Genomic DNA, 22371 nt, shown 5'->3' with positions numbered 1-22371 from the left:
TTTATTAGTTACTTGATAAGTATTTGTTGATTCAGTAAACATGCAGGTGATTTATAACAAGTGCATATTGCTTCTGTATCATGAAAATAATTTTTCTATTCTAAATAGCTTTTCACTTCTCCCTGTCTCCCTCTGAACAGTACAAAAAACATTGTTTTAATCCTGGCATTCTCGATAAGGTTATCTTAAAATTTCAGTATATCTTCTTACATCCAAGCTCCCTTATTTCCCTTCTCATCTCTTGAAAATATGTCTTCTTCACATTTTGCTATAAATAAGATCTTTGATGAAGAATGCAATTTTATACAAGTAGCACTGAATCATATTTTTTGCTAATGTCAAATTAATAGTGTTAATGTTCCACCAACTATATGCCTGGTGTACTGGCTGGGAGCTTCTGCAGAGATCAGACCAAGACTATTTATGAGAGAAGGTGACCACTGTCAAGGTATTCCTTCCTGTTGACTTCATCCCATTCTGGCCCTTTCTAGATTTTATATAGCTGGTTAGCCCCTGTAATTCTCTTTCATTGAAGGTTCATAGTAGATTAGAGATAAAACTCAAGATTTATTCTACACCATGCTGTTCAATAAAGTAGCCCCTAGCCATATGTGTTTATTGAGCATTTGAAGTATGGCTTGTCCAACTTGAGATGAGCTCCAAGTATAAGATATACACCAGTTTTAGAAGACTCTATACCCCCCAACATAAAAATATCTCATTAATAATTTTTATATTTATAACATGTTGAAATGATTAAATGTTAGCTTGGATGAAATAAAATATATTATAAAAATTAATTTCAGCTGTGTTTTACTTTTTTATATGTAGCCTCTAGAAATTTAAAATTTCGTGGTTTCATTTTTTTTACTGAACAGCACTGAGCTCATGTATAATCTAGATCTAGAATATTCTCTGTGACAATCCTTGTTCTAAATTCCTTATATGTATTCTTTCACTATAAAAGAAGTCCAGTGAGAAATTCTTACTTTAGACTTAATAAAATTGGGAATTTTTGGAGGCTAAAAAATTCATAAGAAGCAATGCGAACATTGGATTTTAAGTTTGTCTCCAAATTCAGGTTCACTTGGTTGCACTAGACTATATTTAGTGGCAAACTGGCTCAATATTAATGTTAAATCCATCAGTTTGGTTGGATTCTCCAGAAGCAGATGCTGCAATGGAATTTGGGTGAAGGGTGTTTATTAGAGATCAACACTTGTGGAAGAAAGGGGGGGATTAAGATTCAACAAACCAGGGCTGCCTAGGTGGCTCAGCTGGTTAATCATCTGCCTTTGGCTCAGTTCATGATTCCAGCCTGGGATCCAGCCTCGTGTCCCACCTTGGACTCCTGGCTCATTAGGGAGTTTGTTTCTCCCTTGCCCTGCTCCTGTGCTCTCACTCTCTCTTTCTCTCTCCCTCTCAAATAAATAAAATCTTAAAAAAAGAAAATGATCAAGCAAACTATGGTGACCAAGAAAGCCCTGACAGGAAACTCTACTGCTAATAATGCCGGCTAGAATGACCTCTCCTTACGTCAAAATAGCAGACCTAATACACCTGACTCAGTTAACTGTATGTGCTGCTCTGAGAAGGGCATGAACTAGAGTAGAATGGCTCTCTGCAGCTGAGACAGACTCTATAGGAGCTGATAGCTGAAGGTTTAAACTGTACATCCTATAAACCCTTGAAAGGCCTGAGTGGTTTATTCCTTATTGAGCAAGGTATTTTAAAATGTTATTTGTTGTAACTCCTCTTTTATTCTTCTAAATACCTGCAGGAGACTTGCCTCTCTCCCCGTCAAGACAAACACAAAGAAGTAGTGGACTTCAGTCTCAGAGATTTGGCAGGCAACAGAATCTAGTTATAATTTAATACTATTAATTTGTTTTTAATTACATATAATTTTTAGTTGTATTCCACTTATAAAATGTGTATTGGTTTTCTGTGCATGATTATATAAAGTTTTCTTTATAAAAACTTATTTTTATAAAGAAGCAATTAATTTAAATATGCCAAGTAGGGTTATTTAAAGAAAATTAGACACCTTAGTGGCCTGGGACTCAACATGACAAAATCTGGAGAGAGTGAGTTCACTCTTCATAAGGGAAATAAGGCCTGAGTGGATATTCCAGGTCAGGAGATGAGTATCACCAGTGGGGGTTGGAAGTCAGTGAAAAGCACAAAGCAGAACACTGATGTCACAGTTTTTCCTGGAATTGGACCACATGAGAATTAACTTTGCCACTACAATTTTGCCACCATACATTCTCGTCAGTTCCTTCTCTTAAAAGACCTGGGTTTCTTACCAGAGTCTGTCATCTGACATTGCATTGCTGTTTATGTGATATTCTTCTTAGTACAGAGTTTGTTTTTTCAGCCTGATGCCCTACTGAGGTATCCAAAACACTGAAGCAGTTGAGACCAAAGCTGAGTAAAGCCTGTGCCCTTATATGAAAAGATTAATTAGACATTTTAATTTTGTAGGGCTGGGGGCAGCGCCTCTACCTCTTACTCTGACATAGATGGAAAAATACAAAAGAAACTGTTAAAGGTAATTACCTCTAGGGGGTAGGTTGAAAACAAGAGAAGTTGGGGCAAACAGTGTAAAAGGGAAAATATACTTATTTTTCAATACTATTGTTTTAATGCTTCTCTGGCATTATGCACTACAGTTACAATTGTTCACACTGAGATAAGTTAAAACATAAATGAATACCCAAAACCATAAAGCTGGCTAGCCAAGGATGTACAGCCAGAGGGGGCCGCTGTAAGCCCATGGGGAGATACTCTCTCACTGGGATGTTTAAAGATAAAGAACTGTCTAGCAGCAGAGCATCAGAAGAATTGCTCTGAGGATGAGAGAGCCTGAGGAGACACAGCAGGATCTTTGAGTTCCTGGGACCTACCAGCTGCTGACCGTGAGAGTTGACACAGGAGAGTAACAGAGGAGACAGCATGAATGAACGAAGCTTCTGCTGAGAGCAAGTGCTCATCTGCACACAGTATTCACAGGGAATTCCCACTAGCTTAGTCTCCACTGACACAGCAGACAGGCTGTGAGATCCAGGTGCATTGGTTCTTAAATGCAAGGCTCTCTGTCATCTCTATCCCTTATTCTGTTTTAGTTTTTCAAAGCAGTTATCACTATGTGGCATTTGATTGACTGATCATTCCTCACCCCTGCCATCATCCAAACATAACCTTATGAGAGTAGAAACATTGACCACTTTTTACTGCTTTGTTCCCTGAGTCTAAAGCAATTCCTAGAGTCTCAATAAATACGTGCTGAATGAATTAATACACTGAGAGATGAGACCTTGCTTAACCAGCATCCCTATCCAACCATGAAATATGTATAAACATAACTCAACAAACACGTCTGACTCAGTTCCAAGAGGCCACCAATAAAACTGAGACAAGTGTTGTCTCTAGTTTCAGCCCAGCCTTAATTATAAAATACAGTGTAGGAACCATTAATTAAGAAGTTTTTGTTATTAAAACATATCACCGTAATAAGTATGATAATGAAGTTCTCTTGTTATGTGAGGAGGAAAGAAAATTCCCAGGTAATGATGTAGGTTTTTCCATCCTCATTTACCACTACGTCTCTATATTCTTCTGAAATTACTAGCTTCACCATAATTAGGTTTCATTCTCCCCATTAACATAAAGTAGATGTTCAACTAAAATTTGAGACTATTAATACAAATTAACAAAACCAAAGAGTTAATAAATTGTATTCATTACAAGGACCAACTTAGGTTCTTCTTCGTTAAGACGTTTGTTAATGTAGTTGTAGGGCACGAACAGTTCCTTGGGTTTCCCTCAGAGTTGCCCTCTGATCTTTCCGACCATTCTCATCCAGTCTCCTTTCCTGCTTTCTCCTCTGCTCATCCTTGTAGATGTCAACATTCACCATGCTTTAATCCTCAGATTTCTTCTCACCTACTCAGGATTCCTCATCCCCATAATTTTACCAAATATCAGAACAGCCATCATATAGCTATTTCAAGCCCCCAACTTCCTCCCTGATATTTCTACTAAGCTCTTAACCCCATACCTCCAATTCTTCCAGCCTCAACAGGGAAGTGCTTTCATACTCAATATATTCTTTCTCCAAGCTCCTTATTCACATTCTTACCCCTGTTCTTCCTCCATGTTCTCCATGTCAGTGAATGGCATCAATACTGGTCCTGCCTCTCCATCCCACAAAAGCTCTTACATGGACTGTTAGGAAAGTCATAGGTTCAAAGACTTAACTATTTCCACTCTACTATGTTTTCACCATGTACTTCTAGAGAATGCAGTATATAAAACACTGAAGCATATAGATGATTCTATTTCTTTAAAACCTGCAAGAGCCACAGGGCACAAGACCAAAAACAACACTTCTCTGCATGGAACTATTTCCTGGCTTATCACAGTTCCAGTTCCCACTATATCAACTCACACACCATTATCTTTCAAGCAAATGGTTGCTCTTATGCAGACAGTTTTTCTCTCTTCTCAAACTGCTCTACCTTCCCCATCTGCTGAATGATGAAGGGTTCATCATTCAAGATCAATATCAAAAATCTCTTCATAATGACACTTTCTTCCACCCCCTTATCATTCATCTAACATATTATGATTTATGTTCTGATAATTTCATGAACCTTTACCATAGAGGTTATCACATTGTATTTTAATGATTATGTTGATACTATTTTTTAACCACTCCAGATGCAAGATCCTTATTTCAGCCTTTTTTTTTTTTTTTTTTACCTTTTTGTATTCTTAATGTAGCAAGTGTCTGCATATAGTAGGGTTGTTTGGGATGTGTACAAAAACAAGTGAATAAGAAAAATGAATGGGCAAATCAAATAACTGTGTGTCCCCAAGGAAATAGTGTAACCTATTCAGGGAGCTGTGAACAGTATGAAGAGATCACTCTTCAACCTAGAGATACTGCTTTGCCTACTTCCTACTTCCCCTGACCCCAAGCTACTTCATCATTCTCCAGACCATAATTCTATCCAAATTTAGCACTACAGGAGTCAGACAGAATGAATCTAATTCACAAGATGGAGACTCTGCATATCAGTAGTCCCTTGCACACGACTGAAAAATTTGGACTTATTAAGCTTCTCCCACCCCTTACAAAGCTTGCCTGGACATCAAGTTTCTGATACTTTCACAGCTCAAGTATTAATGTTTAACACTCCTCCCCTGGGCTGGGTAATGACTGTAGCATAGCAATCTCTCTTTGTTACCTCCTGACATTACCAAATTACCCAACAACAAATAGCTGGCATTCATTCTGTGCCTGACATTTGAATCTGTATTCTTTGTAACGATTACCATTTATCAACGATCAGCTATTGATTACTCCCATCTGGGTTTGCAACTTGAATGAAGGTAAGGTGGATGCAAACACTTTTTACGTAGGCTTGGTGCCCAGAAACCCAGCCTGAGCTGGGTAAATGAGGTGTCCAGACACAAAATGAATAGCACCAATCCAAATTATATTAACTTTTAATGAGCCAAGATTAAAAGAGCTCCAGGGACTCAGAGTTCTTGGGGAGGAATAAAAATCTAGGCTGATTAAATACCACTTTGACTAGTTTTTGCAGAGGTTTGAGATTCTGTTTTCTCAGAATTATGCACATCTTCCATACATTTGAAATACCTATCAAAATACACACTTCACAGTGAATGTTTGTTTCTTAGCACCTCTTTAATGGAGGCCACAGAGGGATGAGATTCGAATCAGAGGGAAAGAGATGCCCGGGGAAACTCCCTATATAATTAAGTTCAGTACTGAGACCAGCTTGGTGGCATCACAATGAGGTGAAATTTAGGTAAGTTAGAAAATTAATTGCAGATTAAAAAACTTGGCCAACTGTTATGTGTTTAAAAGAAATTCTGGATGCTTTGAATTCGGACCTCCAATCTGCTACTCTTAAAAAGTGGCAAGATAAATAAAAGTCATACCTGAGAGCACAAATTTATGTCATAACAGTCGAAATTTAAACCAGTTTAGTCCCTTAAAAGTCTTTGGGTAAATTACTTGATCTTTCTACTAATCTTTAGAGTGGAAATAATAATGACTCTATTTGAGGAGTTGTTGATGGAACTGGTTGACATGACTACATGTACTGAGTTTAACAAGTTGTCTAGAACCTAGAAATAATTCAATAAAAGGTTAATGTTATTGTTATTTATTCATTTTCCCAATATTTATTGAATGTCTACAGCATGCCACGCTCTGTGCTGGAGTAACAATAACGAAAGGAAAAACAAATAGGTAAGATTCCTACCATCGTGTTAACATTACTTCTATCTGGGTCTGCAACTTGAATGACAGTAAAGTGGATACATACATTTTTCATGTAGCCTGAGCTGGGGAAATGAAGAAATGAAGTAATTGCAATTTGCAGTAATTGTCAAGGAGATGTCAAACAAGGCTTTTTGTTTTTGTTATTTAGATTTTATTTATTCATTCATGAGAGACACAGAGAGGGAGGCAGAGACATAGGCAGAGGGGGAAGCAGGCTCCTCATAGGGAGCCTGGTGTGAGACTCAATTCTGGCCCCCAGGATCACACCCTGAGCCAAAAGCAGATGCTCAACTGCTGAGCCACCCAGGCGTCCCTGTCAAGCAAGGTTTTAGGGTGATATAAAAATAGAGGTAGACTTGTTTTAGGTAGTTAGGGCAGGGAACACAGCTCTGAAGCAGTAACATCTGAGCTGAAAATTTAGGGGCAGCCATGGTGGCTCAGCGGTTTAGCGCCACCTTCAGCCCAAGGTGTGATCCTGGAGACCTGGGATCTAGTCCCATGTTGGGCTCCCTGCCTGGAGCCTGCTTCTCCCTCTGCCTGTCTCTGCCTCTCTCTCTGTATCTCTCATGAATAAATAAATAAAATCTTAAAAACAAAAACTTAGTAAAAGAAATGAAAACTATGACAGAAGTAGGGGAAAGAGCATGTTCAATGATCCTGAAGTAGGTAAATGTGTGGGCTATATGAGGGACCAAAAGAGAACAAGTATGGTTAGAACATTGTGAACATGAAGATTGCAGAGATATGTATAGACCACATCATGAATAGCCTTTCTGACCATGGTAAGGAATTTAGACTTTATACAAAGAATGATGGGGAGCCACTGATGAATTTTTAGGGCAGAAGAGGATGTTCAAATGTGCATGACAATTCAATATTCTCCCCCAAATATTTGTTTCTTTTACCAGATCTAAGTCAATATATAGAAGGAAGTCTGTTACTCTCATTTCAGTGCTCATCGCCTACCCACTATGGGCAACAATGCATTTTTATTTTTATTTTTAAGATTTTATTTTATTTATTCATGAGAGACACAGAGAGGAGAGAGAGGCAGAGACAGGCAGAGGGAGAAGCAGGCTCCATGCAGGGAGCCCGACACAGGACTCGATCCCAGGTCTCCAGGATCACACCCTGGGCCGAAGGCGGTGCTAAACCCCTGAGCCACCTGGGCTTTCCAACAATGCATTTTTATTACCCAGATCTTCCTACTCCCAAGATGAGGGAGAGATGCCAAATGCTACCTTAGAGCAAAACATAACCAACATACAGAGTGGTGGATCGATCGAGAGTTTGTTGAATTTATTCTCAAAGTGGCGGGTTAATCACCACAGGCTTTGAGTTAATTTATAGCCTACAAGAGCAAATTTAAGTCTCTAAAACAATCATATGTTACAGTTTATATGGACAAATGGATCTTCCCATAACAATTCTTTAAAAGTTTTGTGAATAGTAGCCTTGTGGTAAAACATTATACTCCTTGAGATTACACAAAACATTCTAATAGTCAATTTTAAAGATAAAAACACAGAATGTATAGATTTAAACTTCATTAAGACTTTTAGCTCTCTTAGATAGTCCATTTAAAGTACTTCTCCCTCTCTTGCCAAAAATGGCAAGTTCAACAGTACTTGAGCATTTTGTTAGTAACATTATTCTCAAGTCTTCCTACCAAATATAGTTATACTTCTTTAATAAGAGTCAAAGAATTTAAACTCTATAATCCTCAGCTTCCACAAATTATCTGATGAACTCATTCACACTAAGGCATGAAGATATAACTTTGCCAGGCATATTCAATTTTGAAGAGCAAGAAGATAATGCCTAACCTCCTGTTGGAACTTACTACGGGAGGAATTTCTGAGATCAGTTACAAGACAGACACGAGTAAATTAGTGTGACTGGAACTTTCCACGTTACTTGAATAAATTCCTCTTTTGACCATGCTTAAGATACCTAACTGGAACATTTTGCTTGAATAAATTTCTGGATATTCTTCTAATGTAGGGAAGAACTGAAAAGAGAAATAAAGATATGATCCCTCCAGAGCTACTAGAAATCAAATTGTAAGATTATTGGAAGCAGAGATTGTTCCATTCTCATAAAAACTCTGTCATCCTAAAAGGTCTAGCCATTCCAGTTGCCATCATAGGAGCTATCCAATAAATAAATAATGTCACCTCTACTGGCATAGAATGTTTTGGAGTACTATTATCTAGTGTTGGTTGCCTTGTCCACTTACTCATGTCCACTGCTGATGGAAAGATAGACACAGATCACATGATGATTTCCTGATAGAATGATGGGAAGATGGCATGGGACACATTTCTATTACCTGCTTCCTGAGTATATCAGCCTCTCAGCCTTTCCCAGCCCTTCTTCCTTCCCTGCCAATCTGGTCTCCACTAATATCTGTATCGATATTAATCCTTTGGAAACCCCCTATTCCTCTACCCTATGGCCCCCCTGCCATATACTTCCTGCCAATCTCTAACCCTGAATCCATCCTACATATATATTTTCTCTGCAATTGCTTCCAGGATTCCCCACAAGGGTGACAGAAAATCACAACTACACTCTCTTTGCTACATCATGTTTTCTGATCTGAGTGATGTGTATCATGTCTTAGCCTTTCTTCACATTCTGTCTCATTGTCCATGGGGCCTGTTCCAAAGTTTACCAATCCAGTCGAGCATTCAGGCTCTACCTCCACCTCCTTCCATTCACAAGACAATTTTAACTGTTCCACAGAGAAAATACAGGCCAGTGTGCCACTACTCCAATTTTAGTGATCTTCTTATGCATCCTCACTTTACTCCCTCCTGACCCAGAGGAAGAAGGTTTCCTCTTCCATCACAGACTAACTGTTCCACTTGCAGTTTTTGATCTACTGTTCTCCAGGCTCTGTAGTGATCTCTTCTCTCTGTATCATTTCTATTCCTCTTTCTCAACCAAACCCACCCCCTTCAATAGTGTTGAGGTATCCCAATATTTTTAAGTTACTTAACTTCCATGTTGCCCTGCCCCAAACCTGAGGTTATTACCTTTGTCTCTTTGTCCCTTACTTCCCAATTCCTTGAAGAGCTGTACACACTCAGTACTTGATTTCTTCACCCCTTCTCTTCTCAGCTGCAATTCAGTTTATTCAAACCACTGTAATTAGACCATTAATGAACCACTAATTGCTTCAACTCTTGGCTCATTTCAAGTTTCAGCCTTCTTGGCATCTCAGTGGTGCTTGACATTGCTAACCTGCCCTATCCTCCTAAAGATGTCCCTTTTCCAAATTTTCATGAAGCCAACCTCTCTTTCTGTCCCAGTTCTGAGGATCCCTGCTGTCTCTTTCCTTAACATCAGTACGTGTTTTTCTGCCATCCCTGAAATATGGGATTCTCTAAGCCTTCACTATTGACCTCCTGATTCTACATTTATCTATGAGAGTCCTTCCTTAATTCCCATGGTGTCAACTAATACGTGTCTCAAGACAAAAAAAAAAAAAATAGGTCATATTGTCTCAAAATTCTTTCCCTCTCCAATTCATTGTATCACCTGAATAAACTCTATACACAGATTTGACTACTGCCTTAAAAATTCCAGTGGGTCTTGGCCTTCAGGTTGAGGTCACCTTCTTCATGAGGACAACCAGTCCTTTCCACGTCTGTTTTAATCTTTTCCAAACTCCATCCCTTCTCACCCTTCAATATTTGTTGGATTAATTTGGTTTAGCAAATATTATTCAATACAGTGTGGTCTTTCACACTTTCATGTCTTTGTCATTCTGCCTGCAATACCTTTCCCTATCGGCACCCCAACCCATGAACACTCCCATTAATCTCAAATAAAATATTCCAAAAAAATAACTAATCATAGCTGGTATTTACTGAGTGCTCACTACATGTCAGAGTTGGTGAATTCCTCACATGCATTATCTCATCTAATCTGTAAGACAACTTGATAAATAGGCATGGTTATTATTATTCCTTTATATATATAGGAAAACTTGAAGTTTACAGGGATAGGTAACTACTTTAAGGTCACATGGCTAGTAAATATATTTGATCTGGCTCCAGAGCTTTCTTCCCCCAGCACATGATCCAAAGTCTTTGTGTTTCTTCCACATAATTCTGTTTCTATTCATATTATATTCCTCCTTAACTACTCATTCTTACCTTCATCTTCTGGTACCATATTAAAAGCCCCTGGTTTTCTTCATTTGTTCCCTATCCCTATCCTTCCAACATGCCTGACAAAGACTGGAGGTTCAACAAGTGCTTTCTACATCTAAATTTGAAATGAGCACCTTATACATACTGACTAAGGGGTAAAGAGGAAATTCAAGGCAAAAGATCTAATTAGCCTGACTGTGTGGGTGAAAGCCAGCATTATGAATGAACCATTTGTTCTTGAGTCCCAGAAGATGACAAACATGTATGGCTCATTCTCTGTCCCTAAATCTCTAAACCTCTTGATATAGGCTTTCTATGCAGAACTATTGAAATTACAGTGACTTTACTTGAAATAATTTTGTTTATAAAAATCTATGGTTTTCAATTTTCTATAAGATGAACACTCAGAGGGATCCCTGGGTGGCGCAGCGGTTTGGCGCCTGCCTTTGGCCCAGGGCGCGATCCTGGAGACCCGGGATCGAATCCCACGTCAGGCTCCCGGTGCATGGAGCCTGCTTCTCCCTCTGCCTGTGTCTCTGCCTCTCTCTCTCTCTCTGTGTGACTATCATAAATAAATAAAAATTTAAAAAAAATTCTTTAAAAAAAAAAAAAGATGAACACTCAGAATAGTGACTTAGCAGCCCTGTGAAACTGAGATATTAAGGCCAAGTGACCATTCATTGAAAATATTGCAGAGGTAGAAATATAGCTATCACAGATTGCAGTCATGATAACAGTTTCTTATTCTCCCTAGGATATTCTGTGACATCTTACATTCACCTTGGATGGAGAGCTTGTATACCGTAAAGTAAATGGTAAAAGAAGGGAGGAGATGGTCAAATAAGCAGAAAAGCAGAAAATAGAGATATCACCATGCTCTCATTGCATCCATTTCTCTCTCTCAAATATAGAACCTGTATGTCTCTCTACACCTCTTCAATACATTGTAACAGAGTGGTTTAGCTTCAGTTTGGTCCTGATGCTAAGTACTCGCTTTCCAAAATCCACTGATGCTTGACTTTTGAAATTAGTGAGATGTAGCTGAATTTTACTTGGGAAGCAAATGGATTGATTCCTTCAACTGGATGTAAAAAGTGTCCTATTTTAAAAGCGCTAGGAGATATTTCTTTTAAAAATCAAGGCAAACATGAAGCCAATGTGCTATAACTGCCTAATGGTTTGAGCGCTCACTTTATCTTCTTGGAGTTTAGTCCTCCATCTTTTCTCTCCCTGATCTCCATCACTCCAGTAGGAGGACAAAATAATGAAAGGCATCATATGTAGGCTCAAAGAGTGTCAGAGCTGATAGAATGTGAAAATACTAGTTCAGATTCCTCATTCTGCAGATGGGAAGAACAGAAATTAGAGAGAAGGAATTTCCCTAGATTCCAAAATATTTGAGAAAGTCCTGCTGAATCTGGCAAGAGTCAATACTCTGCATCTCTTCCCAGCTCTGCATTCAGTAATATCATGTTGATATCATTGGTCACAGTGGGAATATGTACACCTATAAAACACTACAAATCAGGGTGCTTTCTCCCCACCCTGGAGAACTGGATTACCAGCACACCACTGTTAGATATTTGTATATACGAAACCCAATGTTTTGTCCATATTCTCAAGAGTCATGCCTTCTTTCTTTCAACCTCTTTTTCTTGTCTGGTTATCTGCTTTCATTAACTCATAATTACTTTTTGTATGCCAAGCACAATGCAAATAGTTGCAGATTAAGTGGTGAAGAAAATAATCAAGTTCTACCTTCATTGCGCATAGTATAATAGGTGACATAAGCATTTAGCATATGACAGTTATGGCATATATAAGAGAGGCATAATCCAGGCTGGGGAACTGACATATTTCAAGGAGATCTTCCTGTCAAGCTGTCACAAAATGGTGTATGTGAATCCAGAATGCGCTTTGTAGCCAGAAAGAACTGATTTTGAATCCCAGTTTTTGAATGTTCTTTCTGGGTGAGCTTGGACAACCTCTCAAAGCCTTAGTTTTCTCTCAACCAAAATGAAGATTATCTTAGCACTTACTCCATAAGGATGATGTGAGAACTGAATTGATAATCATATGGAATGTTTAGGTTCACTAGCACATCATTGATGTTCAATAAATATCACCTCTGTTTATGATTAGGATTATTAGTATTACCTTTTCTTCCTACTACATGTCTAGAATGTTCACTGTGTCCATGCCTTTACAGGACATCAGCTTTGCCTCCATGTGTATTTTCTCTGAGAATGTGGGGACTTGCAGAGGCCATCTGGCAATTGTGGACACTAGCCAAATCATCACTAATTGCCTAAACGCTCTGGCTCTCCTTGGTAATGGCTATGGCGGGTCTAATTAGTGTAGACCACATGACATCTTTGAGTTGCTGCTGTTGGGAGCTTGAGCCCAAGCCAGCAGTTCCAGGTTCCTCCTGAGTTTGGAGAGGAGCCTTCGGAGAATCATATTTAACAAAGAACTGGCAGAGGTGGGTCTTGTCTCCTCCCACGCCCTCCATGTGGGAGCTTGCTGTGACTAAAAGAAGCACAGAGGTTGTGATTAGAGGGACAGATGGAAAGTGGGAACATTCACTTAGCAAATTTTAGCGACCTCTGAGGGGCAATCTTTAAGCAGCTCCAAGCTCTTGGCCTGGGTTTTGATTTGCAAAGCTAAGGCCAGAGCCCCCCAGCCTAGGGTAGGAAGCATATGCTAATTCCAGGATTTACCTACTATTTAGCCTCACAGCTGCCTCTCTTTGCCTTGCCATATGTGGTCATGCCTCAGTCTCAATAACAAACACCAAGATATATGTTTATCCAGCATACTGTCTGGCACACAGTAGGAACTCTGCAAATGTTAGCTGAATAAACAAACAGGAGAAGTACTATGGTATCCTTCACTAGGTCTGCTTCCTGAGTTTTCCACCTTCTATCCACGCCCCCCTTTGTCTGTGCTGATAGTCAAACATAATACATGAGGAATGTATGGAAAGCACTTGCATGGGACATGACAAGTGACCATACGACTATATTATCGTGTGGTATTTCCCAAAGACAATCAACAAGATGATGTTTCTCTAGGGTTAGCCATGGATAATGTCAACACAGATGACACCAGCCTATGTCCCTGCATTGTGGCCTTGTCTGAGTTATAATGTATTCATACCCTTGGCTTTTCTCTTATTGAAGGTCAGAGGAAAAAGATGTTAGCATCTGCTGAGTCTTGGGTAGTACAGCACTTAATATTTTACAAGGCACTTTCCAGTGCAATTGTCTCACTCTGCCTTCCCCCAGCCCTTTTGATTTGCAAAAGGGGATTATTAACTCTATTTAACCTTTAGTAATCAGTAGAGACACAGTCTCAGTCACCTAGCCAAGGTCACAGAGATCACATAAGAGATAAGAAAAACAGAAAACAGTGTTAAATTCTGCAAACTCTTCATGCCGCAACACGCCAGGGTGGCACTTTTCTTTTTCCAGACAGATTCGACAGTAACTAGTATTTACTTATACCAAAGCAAGAGAGAGAGGTGCTTACAAATGTTGCTTGATTTCTCATTGTCAAAGTAGCCTGGCTGAGGGAAACCACATGAGGATTTTCAACCAGGGGATGAAAAAGGATTTTTAGATACAGAAATATGGTCAGAAAAAAAGGGAAGTCACAAGGAAAGTAGCATATGTATATATAATCTGCCTCAAAGGTACACCACAGAAATAAATAATCAGCCTTAAATGCGTCCCCTGCCTAGCCTGTAAGTCCTTGGAGAACTGTGATTAAGTATCCAATGGTCCTCTAAGCACTCATGCTCTCCATCCTAGCTCCAGTGCACACAAACCACACACAAACTGATAATTTGTACACCTGATGACAGTGGGGGCCAAGTTGCCTTCACATTTTCTTTACACCAAGACTTACAAGTCCCAGAGCAATTCTGTAGAAGGCAATTTTTTTCACTTTTCCAAAGGACTTCATACTCACTTCTATAATTCATTCTGGCTTTAAAGTAGTGAGGAAAAAATATTACAAAGCTGTTTCAGTAAAGGCCAAGTGTGTGAAGAGGGGAGGAGGATGGATGGGGAAGACTGCAGGATTCTGAGATCAGGCAATACTAATGACATTAAACAAATTCTTAATTTCTTGCCCAGACCAAGCCACAGATATTATAACAGGTTTGCTACTAGGGATTTTTATTATTTCAGACAAATCCAGAGTCTGGCACCTAAACTCTCTCCTAAGCAATGGATCAAGTTTACACATGGTTTTCAATAAAAAGCAACCTAGAATGCAAGAGTTGGAATGGTAGCTGTGGAGACAGACTGTGAATTTGAAACCAGAATCTCCTACTGAATTATCTGTGTGACTTCAGGCAACTAAGTTCACCCCTCTGAGCCTCAGTTTTCTTATGGAAAGTACGCCAATGTATATCCTGTATTTCAGCCATGGCTGAGGCAAACAGGTCCACATGGGATGGGACTTTGGAGAAATGCAACCTGATGCTCATACATATCCCTCTGGGTTCCCAGGCCTCACTGCCACAGTGGTGTAAGATGCCTGCAGGAAAGTGACTGGTACTCACAAGCATGCAACCTGGATTTGTGGGGTCATCCTTAATTGATTGGGGGATGACATCTCTGAGCATTTCCTTAGGGCTCTGTAATGAAGAATGTGCGCTTTTCTAGGACCCTACACTGTCTAGACCCTGGAGTATACCCCTCAGTTATCTGATTTTACATAAAGTATTTTACAACACTCTGAATTATAAGTGACTGATAGCAATGCAAAATACTGCTTGTCCGTAGACAAATAAATTCTGTCCTGCTGATAAGACTTTCTTTTCCACTGTGGCAAAAGCAAGTTTGCCTCCGTTTGCACATTCATTTTAGTACTTCTCATCTGTGAATATATCTGTTTTTTGGATTTTCTTTTAAAGTGAGTAAAATTGTTGTCTAGTTGCCTCATGGATTATGAGCTAAATATTTAACATGTGTTCATTTTTATATCTGTAAGAGAATCATGATTTACCCTACTTGAAGAATTATCTTTTAACAGTTTCTTAGAATATTCCAAGGGATTAAGTATTGGTAGCCTCTGTGTGTAACACAAATTTGTATTGTTTTTCCCCTTCCCTACTCTGTTACACTGCCCCTTATGCTTTACTTCTGGCTCTTTAATATCACATTCCCAAGTAAGCTACCTTATGTAAGCTTTTGTTTTGGTTTCTGCTTGGAAGAGGTAAGGAGTGGGTTGGGAAGGAGGTGAGGACATGGAAGTTATTCTATAAATGTTAGTTATTATTTGAGTAAAGTAGTAAAGTAAATTGGAATCTTACAATTGACAGTGTAAGCCATAGGAGCACCTGGGTGGCACAGTCTGCTAAGTGTCTAGCTCTTGGTCTCAGCTCAGATCCTGATCTCAGGTTTGTGAGATCAAGCCCCACATTGGGTTCTGTGCTTTGTGTGGAGTCTGCTCAACAGTCTCTTTCCCTCTCCTCTTGCCTCTCCCCGCTGCTCGCTCACTCTCACCCTCTCTCAAATAAGTAATTAAATCTTAAAACAATAACTACAACAACAATGTAAGCTGTATACTGAAGATGTCAGAGCAACAGAATAAAAGGAGCTTGGGTCTCCAACAATCATGGAACCATTATATGAGCCCTAGCTTGTGTTTACACAAAAGAGAAGCAAACATCTGTCTTATGGAATAAGGATATATACATGTTGAGTTTTCTGTCACTCAGGACTGAGCCTCATCCTGATACACTACCTTTTCCCCTAAAGCAGTCCTTGATACTAATAGGCTTATGCATCTAAATGGAAGAGGTGGAGCTGACATGAGGAGGCCACCCATAACTAAAACAATACAGAACTCCACACTGAGCTATAATTCTGCAGAAACTGTCCTGGCTAAGATGTGGCTTGAATGGACTCAAAAGGAGTAGGTAGTATTTAAAGTAGCAAAAGGGATGGTGTAAGAAGCTCAAGATAGAAAGTAGCCTGAGGAGTTACAAGAAGGTGGCAGGCCATGGAGGGGGAGGGGGAGAAGACCATGTTAAAGGGGGCTGCAGGGCATGGAGGAAATGTGTGAACAGTTCTCAGAGTGCCCCTTCTCCCCCTGCCCACCCCCAAGGACAGCTACAGGAGCCCTGCAAATGCTCACCTCCTAGAACCTCACGACAGTTCCATCACTGCCTCTAGATACTCGTGACTCCTTGCTTTCATCAGCCTCAAAGGGAGTTCTTATGTGGGGTCAATGAGAGGACCTGTCAGGATGTCTGTTAACACCCTTTTTTCCTCCTTCCCTTCTCTGATGACATCTCTCTCCACACAAAGTTCAGTCCTCAGCAATTTGTACCACAGTTTCAATATCTGATTCCTAATGGTGATAATTAAGCCATCTAGCTTGTCTACAGATACCAACTGGTGTATTAAGTCTTTTCTTCCTATACTTTAAAAAAATAATACTGATCCTTTCATATCAAACACTCATTACAAAAACAGTTCCCAAGCCTGGTATTAATTGTGTCTCTTGTTATACAGTTATAGATCACACTGATTCTCGATCATACCATGTGATTATTTTTATTCATTAATAGCCAGCATTTAAGAAGAAATGGATCCTACTTAGTAATTGTGGAAGGGTGCTTTTTGATGCCCTCAATGGGCATATCATCAGTAAGAGTCAAGACAGCTCAGATTTTGCATAATTATAGTTTATATTCTCTAACATAACAATATTTGTCCATGTTGTTGAGGAAGTTTATTCAAGGAGTTCAGAAAAGGAAAGGTATAATCCTATATGGCCCAAATTTTTTAAAAGAGAATTAGCAGGCAGCCCGGGTGGCTCAGCAGTTTAACACTGCCTTTAGCCCAGGGCCTGATCATGGAGACCTGGGATCGAGTCCCATGTCGGGCTCCCTGCATGGAGCCTGCTTCTCCTTCTGCCTGTGTCTCTGCTTCGCTTTCTCTCTCTCTTTCTTTGTGTCTCTCATGAATAAATAAATAAAATCTTAAAAAAAAAAGAGGGAGAGAAATACCTAGGGACTCAATGTAGGGAGTTCAGCTAGATGATTGAGAGAAGCATCTGAACAGCATGATTTTCAGACATCGTTACAAATGAATCACTTGTGTGTGGTGTGTGTGTGTGTGTGTGTGTGTGTGTGTGTGTGTGTGTCTAAAATAGAAATCTTCCAGGGTCTAGATAATGAAGGGGCTAGTTTTGAAAGAAAGAAAGAAAGAGAAAGAAAGAAAGAAAGAAAGAAAGAAAGAAAGAAAGAAAGAAAGAAAAGAAACTACACACACACACACACACACACACTCACACATTTTTCCCTAAAGAGCCCTAAGGAAATGCTCAGAGATGTCATCCCCCAACAAGTCAAGGATGACCTCACAAGTCCAGGTTGCACTCGTGTAAGTATCAGTCACTTTCCTGCAGACATCTCACACCACAGTGGCAATGACGGCTGGGAATCCAGAGGGATATGTGTGAGCATCAGCTTGTATTTCTGTAAAGCTGGTCCCAGTCTACGTGGACCTGTTTGCCTCAGCAGCAGCTAAAATACAAGGTGGGCTGAGAAGAATTGCATTGGTGCTCTTTCCATGTGTTGTATCATCAGTCTTCCAATAACCCTTATTATTGGAAAAACTGTGACCTTCCCAAGGTCACACAGCTAATTCAGTAAGAGACTCAGCTTCCAGCTTTCTCTCTAGACTGTGAACATTCTAGGTTGCTTTTTTTTGAAGACCACATATAAACTTCAGCCATTGCTTAGGGGAGAGTTTAAGATCCAGATTCTGGATTTATCTGAAAGACTAAAAATCCCCAATAGCAAAACTATTATAATATAAATGATTCAGCTTGGGCAAGAAATTATCAAGCGTGTGTTTAATGTCATTAGTATTGCCCAATCAGAGAACCCAGCAGGCATTCTCCCTGCCCTCCAGCACACACACAGCTTTTGTTTGTTTTCAGGATGTCCCTCTTTGAGAAATGTGAACAACACAGAAAAGAGAAGACAGCTCATGTGCTTTCAGCATCCAGGAGACCTTCCTGACTACAGTACCCATCTACAATCATGAGGGAAATACAGTGATGTTCAAGGCTCAAGCTCAAGTCAGAAGAGTCAAATCTCTCCCTGCTCCTGAAAAACAATATCCTCACAGGGAGAATTATGAGAAAAAAAAAGAGAACATACCTAGAATTTCTACTTTTCTACAATTTTGTCCTGGTTTTTCTTTTGAAGAGGTATTAGGATTTAGATTTGTTTTCCCTTTAATCTTTTATGAAATTCCTCTTTCCAAAGGGACATCCTAGCATGTTTATAACAACCAAGGAAATAATACAAAGCTATGTAAGAAAAGCTATAGCCTTTCACCCATTTCTCATACCAGTCAGAATGGCTAAAATTAACAGCTCAGTAAACAACATATGTTGGCGAGGATGAAGAGAAAGGGGAACCCTCTTACACTGTTGGTGGGAATACAAGCTGGTGTAGCCATTATGGAAAACAGTATGGAGGTTCCTCAAAAAGTTGGGAATAGAGCTACCCTATGACCCAGCAATTGAACTACTAGGTATTTATCCAAAGATACAAACATAGTGATTCAAAGGGGCACCTGCACCCCAATGTTTATAGCAGCAATGTCCACAATAGCCAAACTATGGAAAGAGCCCAGATGTCCAACAACAGATGCATAGATAAAGAAGATATGATAGACACACACACACACACTGGAATATTATTCAGTCATCAAAAAAGGAAATCTTACCATTTGCAACAATGTGGATAGAAGTAGAGGATATTATACTAAGTGAAATAAGTCAATCAGAGAAAGGCAATTATCATATGATTTCACTCATATGTGGAATTTAAGACACCAAACAGAGGACCATAAGGGAAGGGAGGGAAAAATAAAATAAGATGAAATCAGAGAGGGAGACAAATCATAAAAGACTCTTAACCACAGCAAACAAATTGAGGGTTGCTGGAGGGGAGGTGGGTGGGGGAAGGGGTAACTGGGTAATGGGCATTAAGGAGAACACTTGATGTAATGAGCACTATGTGTTACAGGCAACTGATGAATCACTAAAATCTACCTCTGAAACCAATAATACACTATATGTTACTTAATTGAATTTAAATTTAAAAACAACTATAGCGATCCAACCCATTTACTCTTTTTTTCTTTCATTTTGCATCTAAGACTAAAGGATATTAATAGCCTGATGAATATCTTTCCTATTCCTGTATGTAACAAAAACATGAACATGCACACATGGATTTTTGTCATGTGGTTCTTTTTATGCATCTTACCATTTGCACTTTGCTGTAACTTTCTTTCTTAGGCAATAATGCATTGTCAACACTCCTCCAAATGGTTAGAATATGAGTTTCTAAGTTTTAGCATATGCATAATGGGCTGTGATATGACTATATGGAAATCCAATAGCTAATCCTATCCCCACCTCTATTCTTCAAGTGCTTTTCCCTCCATGGATCTTGTCTTGCCCTTCCTGGCTCATGGCATGCAGACAGAGCCAAATCAACTTCCTGTGATGAGGGCACTTCTGAAGGTTTCAGGTCTAGAACACTGCACAGAGTCATACAAGTTCTCCTTGATTTTCAACATCTATTGCTGAAGCAAACACCAAAGTTGAATAGAATTGTGAAGAGGACAAAGAAGGCTTCTGCTCTCAAGAACTTCTAATTATACCTAAATCACACAATAAGGGGGAAATCTCAAGATAGAAGAGAATTCAGGGTGTATCCAAAAACACAAATTGAATTAGTGATTCAATACAGAATCTCCCTACCCCATGGATAGCATCCATAATTGAGTTTGAGTACCCTTTCAAGTCTTCCACTGATCAGAGAAAGGACACTTTATTTTTTTTTTTTATTTTTTTATTTATGATAGTCAGACACAGAGAGAGAGAGAGGCAGAGACACAGGCAGAGGGAGAAGCAGGCTCCATGCACCGGGAGCCCGACGTGGGATTCGATCCCAGGTCTCAAGGAAAATGCCCTGGGCCAAAGGCAGGTGCCAAACCGCTGCACCACCCAGGGATCCCAGAAAGGACACTTTAAAAATGATAGATGATGAAGGAGCACCTGGGTGGCTCAGGTTAAGCCGGCTAAGCCTCCAACTCTTGGTTTCAGCTCAGGTCATGATCTTGGGGTCATAAGATCAAGCCCTAAGTGGGGCACCATGTTTGGCGTAGAGTCCACTTGAGATTCTCTCCCTCTGCCCCTCTGTCAGTTCTCTCTCTCTAAAATAAATAAATCTTTTTTAAAAAAAATAAGTAAAAATGATAGATGATGGAAAGAAAGATAATTGCTCAATTTCTATTGTACCTCTGCCTTTTCTGTCAGGCAAGAATGACTGGAAGATAATGACAAGAAAGTAGATATGGAAAGATATTGATACATCAATTTCTAACTCTATCTATCGTATACCAATAGCTATTGATACAAGATGTGAAACTCAAATTGAGTTTGGAGTCTTTAAAACACTTTTTGTTGGGGTACCTGGGTGGCTCAGTTAGTTAAGCATCCAACTCTTGGGTTTTGGCTGAGGTCATGATCTCAGGGCCATGAGACTGAGCCCCACCTAAGGTTACGTGATTGGCACACAGTCTGCTTGACCCTCGCCCTCTGACTTTGCCCCTCCCCCTGCTCTCTTTTTCTCTCTAAAATATATAAACAAATAAATAAACAAAAACTTAATAAGTAAAGAAATAAAACACTTTTGTGTTTATGTTTCTGATAAACAGCATTTGAGGACTCCCAGAGAACTCAGAGATGAAATACATGAGTGGCTATGAGGATCTATAAGGAATGCTGGAGAAAGGACAGCTTATTCATTCATTCATCCAGCTAACACATTTGTTGCACATTTCCTATTTGCCAACACCTATGATTCAAAGGTGAACAAAGAACCATGTCTCTGCATTTTAATGAAGACTTAAGGCAGTGAACAAGGAAATAAAATAATGTAGGATTATAAATTGTATGAAGAATATAATGTCTTATGGGCTCCTAAGCTACACATGAAATGTATCACTCAGATTGGTTGCCACACCCTCAGCTGAAGGCTAACAAAATAGAATATACCTAAGGAGACAGATCCCCATGATAAACAATCTGGGAGCCTTGACATTCAAGAAATCAAAGAAAGAAATGATGTCATGTGGAATAGAAAATTCATAGGTGATGTGACCCTTGTCTTTAAATCCTTCAACTGTCATATATATAATATTTTTACATATAAAATCATATATGTATAGTCATATATAAATGTATATATATACACATATATGACAAAGTTCTATTAGAACTATCTGCAAATGGACCTCTTTGCTTTGGAAGATAGTACATACTCTATCATTAGAGGAAATAAAACTGAAGTAATAGGACCACCACCTGGAATATTGTGGAGAGGATGTGTATATAACTAATAAAAATCTACCTTTTACTTCCTTCCCCTTCTAAATGGAGTCTAGGAGAAAGAATCTTAGTCCAAGAACTTACAGTCAAGCCCCTGGAGGACATCACCCTGAGCATTATTGGGAAGACCTTGATATGAGTAAATCTCTCCGCATAAGAAAAGGAGAATAATTGTTTTGACTCCATTTGGGGAAGGATATAGAAGAGAGGACAAAGAGGGAAATAAAATTAAAGACAGTGATAAGTATTGGAGAAAAAGGAGTCTTATTTCAGGCATACCTCAAAGATACTGTAGGTTTGGTTCCAACAACCACAATAAAGTCAATACCACACTAACTCAAGTCAAATGAATTTTTGGTTTCCCAGTACATGTAGAAGTTATTGTTACACTATACTTTTAAGTATACAATAGCATTATGTCTGAAAAAACAATACATAGCTTAATTT

Source organism: Vulpes vulpes, chromosome 9, assembly GCF_048418805.1.
Source record: "Vulpes vulpes isolate BD-2025 chromosome 9, VulVul3, whole genome shotgun sequence".
NCBI lineage: Eukaryota > Metazoa > Chordata > Mammalia > Carnivora > Canidae > Vulpes > Vulpes vulpes.
This window is presented reverse-complemented; position numbering follows the sequence as displayed.